Source organism: Rattus norvegicus, chromosome 19 (assembly GCF_036323735.1).
Source record: "Rattus norvegicus strain BN/NHsdMcwi chromosome 19, GRCr8, whole genome shotgun sequence".
NCBI classification, from domain to species: domain Eukaryota; kingdom Metazoa; phylum Chordata; class Mammalia; order Rodentia; family Muridae; genus Rattus; species Rattus norvegicus.
This window is the reverse complement of record NC_086037.1, coordinates 14,554,981-14,561,208: the sequence shown is the minus strand read 5'-3', so window position 1 is coordinate 14,561,208 and position 6,228 is coordinate 14,554,981.

Here is a 6,228-nt window from a genome sequence, read left to right as displayed (position 1 = left end):
TTAAAGTACACAAGGACCAATCCAGTATGTCCACAAAAGCTTGCTGTCACCCCAGGGCTTTTAAAAGCTCAGCAGCTAGAGAAGCAATGTAGTATTTGGTTATTCTCATGCTTGGGTCTATTCATTCAGTATAAGCTGAACATGACACAAAAGAGTCATCTGTGTCACAATAGAAGCTAGTTGTAACTAGATTCCCCCCACACTATCACATCACCACCGTATTTGAGGTTCTCAGTTACTATCTAAGAACCTGGAAGAGGCCTGGGTCTTGCTACACAAACTCATAATTTATGTCTTCATGACACTGTGTGCTTTGTTCTGTTGATGCTACCATTGGCATACAATACCTTGGATACTTTGTGCTGACATTTGTGACATGAGACAATAGTTCATGTCATCCTAACCTGCATAAACTGTCCTTAGAGTACGGTGTAGTCAGAGGGGCCTTTTTTTTCTCTCTGAATTTTCAAAATATTTCCAGTCTTCAGACAAGTCTTCAGCCATTGTCCAGTGCCTGTCTTGAGATGTCCACATTGTCTCCTGGGAGTATTCATCCAGCCTGGTCTGTAATTTTGTAGAAGAGTAATAGGGTTCCAGCCCTAGGATTTAATTCAGTGTGATTGTACTTTCCAAACATGCTCAAAGCCCTACATTCCACCATAGCCTGTGTGCTTTAGAGAAAGAAAATAAAGAACCACATTGCACTTGAAATTTCTCCTCCAACAAAAGGAGAGCCTGCATAGGGCCTTTAAGTAACTCTAAGTCCCAGCTTCTGCATAACTCCCTCCATCGACTCCATTATTGGTGTATTTTCATTACTGCTCACTTTATTTTTGGTGTGCAAAGAACGTGTACCATGTCAGTAAAGTGTGTGTGTGTGTGTGTGTGTGTGTGTGTGTGAGAGAGAGAGAGAGAGTGAGAGAGAGAGAGAGAGTTTGTGTTTGTTTGTGTTTCTGTGCAGATGTTTGTGTATGTTCATCCATGAACTCACTATCAATTTTCATAAAATGACTTAGAAGACTGTAATGAAAACTGTCGAGGTGCATGCAGACGTGTGTTACTAGTGTCCCACGGCACCTGGCAGGTAACACTGAAATGGTGGTCTACTATAATACAGCCTAAAAACAGGCTGTGGATGGTTTACACAGAGATTGTGACGTCATCACCACTAGAGAGAGCAGCAAAAGCTTCATTTATCACATGCCGCTGTTACCAAGATGAGGCAAAGCCTTATCCTACAGAGAGTCTGGTATGATTTGATGGCAGGAAATAAACTTAGTACTAAAATCATTCAATTACAAACGAAGAGGATAATACAAAGAGTCATAGGAAGCAAGAGCTGTTTTTTGAGGAGATCCATAAGAGAAACAACCCCTTTCTGAAACTAAGTACACACCACAGTGTCAATACCTAAATTATCAAATCAGAAATGAAAAGGGGGATGAAGCAATAGACATGTGAGTGAATTCAACAATCATTAGGGCTTCTTCAGAGTCCTTCACTATAGAAAAGTGAAAAATCTATTTGATATTGGTAATTTTTCTACACAGATATCAAATACCAAGTTAAATCCAAATGTGGGATTTAACTCATAAGATTATTCTCATAAGAAAATAGATTTAAACGATGCCACTACAAAAATTAAAAAATATATATGAGGGCCACTAGGCTTTAATGCAGCCTTTCTACCAGACGTTTAATGACGACCTAATAACAATAGTGCTTCAATTATTCCTCTGATTTGAAAGAGAAGGAACATTGCCAAACCCCTTCTCTGAGTTTCTCTTTTTACCTAGAATTCCTGAGTCTGTTGCTTCTTCCATTGTCACCCCATCAATAGAGCTGCAGGGCGAGTCTGTCCCGCCCCAGAGCATATCTGCCAGTTGACAGGGCTGGGTTTTGCTCTGCTTGCCCCTGCTCCTGCCCCCGCCCCCTCCCCTGCTCTTGCCCCTGCCCACGCCCCCGCCTCACACCCGCACTCTACATCGCCTCCGACCCATCCCCCCCCCAAGTCCCACCACCGCCCTCGACTCAGACCCGTCCCAACCCCCGCCCCCAGCCTGCCCTCGCCCCTACCCTGCCCCCGCCCCGACCCCCCCACACCTGTCCGCTCCTTCGTCCCCCCCCCCCCGGCCTCCGCCCTCGCCGCCGCTGCTTGCGTTGCTACCATTCCGTCTTCAACTCCCCTGTCGACCCCACCGCCACTGCTGCTACCTTCTCCCACTTCTTCAGCCCAAGACTTTTGAAATCCCGGCTTGCAGTGCTCTGCACTAGGAGGCTAATGGAGGTGAGGAGAGCCTAAGGGACAGACCCCAGGCCTGGCCCCAGAGACTTGTGTCTCCCCCCTCCCCCGAAGTGCTTTCCTGCAGTTCTCCATTCTGGGTTCAGTTTGTGGGGACCCCAGCAGGTGGCAGGCTTTGCTGATCCTCAGGTGTGAGTCTGGGACAGTGGTGGGACTTATGGTTGAGGGAAGTCTTTCAGGCAAATGCAGGCTTTTCTCAAACTCTTGGACCATTTGGTGCCCTCCCTGGGGTCACAGGACCTGTGGAAGTTGGGAAGCCACTTTTCACTGTCCTGTGTGACTTTCCCTGCAGAGTGAGCTCTCCTGCAGGAGGTCCTCTCACATGCTTCTTTAAAAGCACCTGTTCCTCAGATCCAGATCAGTTGTGAAAACAGGCTTCTCCCTGTCAGTGTGCCAGCTCCCCCTCCCAGCTCAGAGCTGCCACACCTAAGGATCCTCCAGCCCCAGTACTGGTTGGGTCTCATGGAGGAGTTAGAGCAAAATGCCCCTTCTGAGAAGTGACTCAGAACAGAAGGTTCCTACAACCCAATGCGGTCTCTTCCAGTTGCCCTGTTCTTGGTTTGCACTGGTATAATTCTGAGTCCCAGATTGGCAGCCCACATTGCTGTGAGGGTTGCTGGAGATTTTGCCCTGCCCACAGAACAGAAGGTTCAGAAGAAAGGCCAGTTTGGCATAATGAATTCTTTTGATAGATGGCAACAAAATTATCTTAATCTAAGCAGTTTAGGGAGGAACCTCAAGAGCATCCATAGTGAATGCAGCCTGCAGCTGTGAACACACGTTTCTTTTGGAGAGCAGGCCTGTGCAAGCCCAGGACCTAGGTGGGACAGTTCAAGCTGCCCTTTTTCCATGGCCAATCTGTGTTTGTATTGATTAAGTATTTTTTTTTCCAGTTGACTGATTTCCAACTTATGGAATGGAACTGACTTACTCAGAGTGGGGTTGACTTAGAGAGTTAAAGTACAGAAGGAATAATCCAGATGTCCACAAAAGCTTGCTGTCACACCAGGGCTTTTAAAAGCTCAGCAGCTAGAGAAGCAATGTAGTATTTGGTTATTCTCATGCTTAGGTCTAGTCATTCATTATAAGCTGAACATGACACAAAAAGAGTCATCTGTGTCACAATAGAAACTAGTTGTAACTAGACTTATACCACATTATCACATTATTACTATATTTGAGGTTCTCAGGTATGATCTTAGAAACTAGAAGAGGCCTGGTTCTTGCTACATATAGTCATATTCTATATCTTCACAACACTGTGTGATTTGTTCTGTTAATGATACCATTGGCATTCAATACCTAGGATATTTTGTGCTGACATCTGTGACATGAGACAATAGTTCATGTCATCCCTTACCTGAATAAACTGTCCTTAGAGTACAGTGTAGTCAGAGGGGCCTTCTTTTCCTCTGAGATAGCAAAACATTTCCAGTCTTCATACAAGTCTGTCAGCCATTGTCCAGTGCCTGTCTTGAGATGTCCACATTGTCAGCTGAGAGTCTTCATCCAGCCTGCCCTGTAATTCTGTAGAACATTAATAGGGTTCCAGCCCTAGGAATTAATTCAGTGTTCTAGTACTTGCCAAATATGCTCAAAACCTAGTTTCCACCCTAGCTCTGTGTGCTATACAGAAAGAAAATAAAGAACCCCATTGCACTTGAAGTTTAGCCTCCAACAGAAGGAGAGCCTGCACAGGGCCTTTAAATAACTAAGCCCCAGCTTCCCCACAACCCCGTCCATCGATTCCTTTATTGGTGTGTTTTCATTAATACTCACTTTCTTCTTTGTGTGGAAAGAATGTGCACCATGTCAGTAAAGTGTGTGTGTGCGTTTGTGTTTGTGCATGTTCATCCATGAACTCACTATAAATTTTCATAAAATCACTCAGAAGTCCCTAGTGAAAACTGTCGAGGTGCAGGCAGACTCATGTTACTACTGTCTCATGGCACCTTGCAGGGAGCACTGAAATCGTGGGCTACTTTAATACAGTCTAAAACGAGGCTGTGCATGGTTTTCAGTGAAATTGTGACGTCATCCCCACTATATAGAGCTGCAAAAGCTTCATGTATCACATGCTGCTGTTACCAAGGTGAGGCAAAGCCTCATCCCATAGAGAGTCTGGTAGGATTTGGTGGCAGGAAATAAACTCAGAACTAAAATCAATCAATTACAAACAAAGAGAATGATACAAAGAGCCAAGCAAAGCAAGAGCTGGCTTTTTTTTTTTTTTGAGAAGATCCACAAGACAGACAAACCACAGAGCCTATATCTAAAGTACCAAATCAGAAATGAAAAGGGGGATATAACAAAGGAGACTGAGTGAATTCAACAATCATTAGGGCTTACTTCAGAGGCCTTTACTACAGAAAAGTGAAAAAGCTATTTGATACTGGTGATTTTTCTAACAGATAACAAATACCAAGTTAAATACAGATCTGGGAAGGTAATGAATAATTCCCATAAGAAAATAGATACAGTCATTAAAGGCTGCCACTCCAAAAATTAAAAATAATAATAATAAGGGCCACATGGCTTTAATGCATCCTTTCTACCAGACTTTTAATGAAGACCCAATAACAATAGTGCTTCAATTATTCCACTGAATTGAAAGAGAAGGAACATTGCCAAACTCCTTCCCTGAGTTTCTTCTTTTACCTAGAATTCCTGAGTCTGTTGCTTCTTCCATTGTCACCCCATCAATAGAACCATTTAAAATGGGATGTAATCGATGTCTGGAGCCTCATTCTTTCCCTTGACCTCCATGCGGTGTCCAGATGGCACGCCTGTTCTCATGGACATGGATTCATCTCTTTTTGCTGCAGCAAGAAGAAAGCAAGCAGAGGAGGCAGGAGCTTACAAAGAATCAATAGGATTTCTAGAAAAGAAGCATCCAGATCTCCATTCTCAGAAAACCCCTGGCTTGCTCTCATGTGACTGGGTCCTCAGACACCAGCAGCCTTAGATGAGACCAAGGAAAGCTGTGCAGAGTCCTGGGTCCCCAGGTTCTTGACCTCCTGAGTGACAGCTGTAGACATGTCCTCCAGGGAATCCTTACAGCTGGTGACATCTGGACAAGGTGAACCAGATGCCAAAATGAGACATGGGAGAGAAATCCTAGACTGTTTGGAAGGAATCAGTCTCTGCTATTGCTTCTGTCTCTGTGTGCCCTGCTGCTATGATGTTCATGGGGAGCTCTCATGCCAGTGGGTCTCCTCCAATGTGTTTGTTGTTGCAGATGTCCTGGATGTTCTGGACCCCATCAGAACTCAGCCCTTGCTCAGTCACGGAGGTCAGCACCTTCCTGTCCATCAGGTCATGAGACCTGAGACAGTTGAGGTAACGGCAGTTGGCCTGGGTGAAGTGCTCACAGACTTGGACTCTCTTGCATGGCTGTGGCTTCAAGCAGATCTGTTTGTGGCTGTCTCCTTTGTAGTAACTTTTGCAGGAGAAAAGCATCCCCCTGTACCAGGAAGAAGGCCGGCTCCTCTTGGTTAAGCCCAGAAAGCTCATGATTCTTCAGGACCTGGAAGCTCTGTTCCTAAAAACTTGGTGTGGATATTTGCAGAGGTTTCTCTGGGATATTGCATAATGACTCTGTCCCAGAAGTTTGAGCTTGCAGAGGCTTGGGCAATCTGTAGCATGGTCCCTGGATGCACTTGAGATTGAAGCCACAGGCTTCAGTAGTAGCTGCCACCTACAGTGTGATCCCTGCCTGATCTACTGTCTCCAATAGGAATAAGCAGTCTTGCCCAGCAGCTCATAGAGCTCTGCCTCTGGAGCCTGATCCTACTCTGCAGTTCCTTTAAGGGCATGCAGCCCCTGTGGGTCCACAGGATCTTGGTGATGAAACAGTCTGCCCCAGGATCCCCCATGGTGCACTATGGCTGCAGCTGCTCAGGCTTGTGAGCTGGACTCTGCTTTGT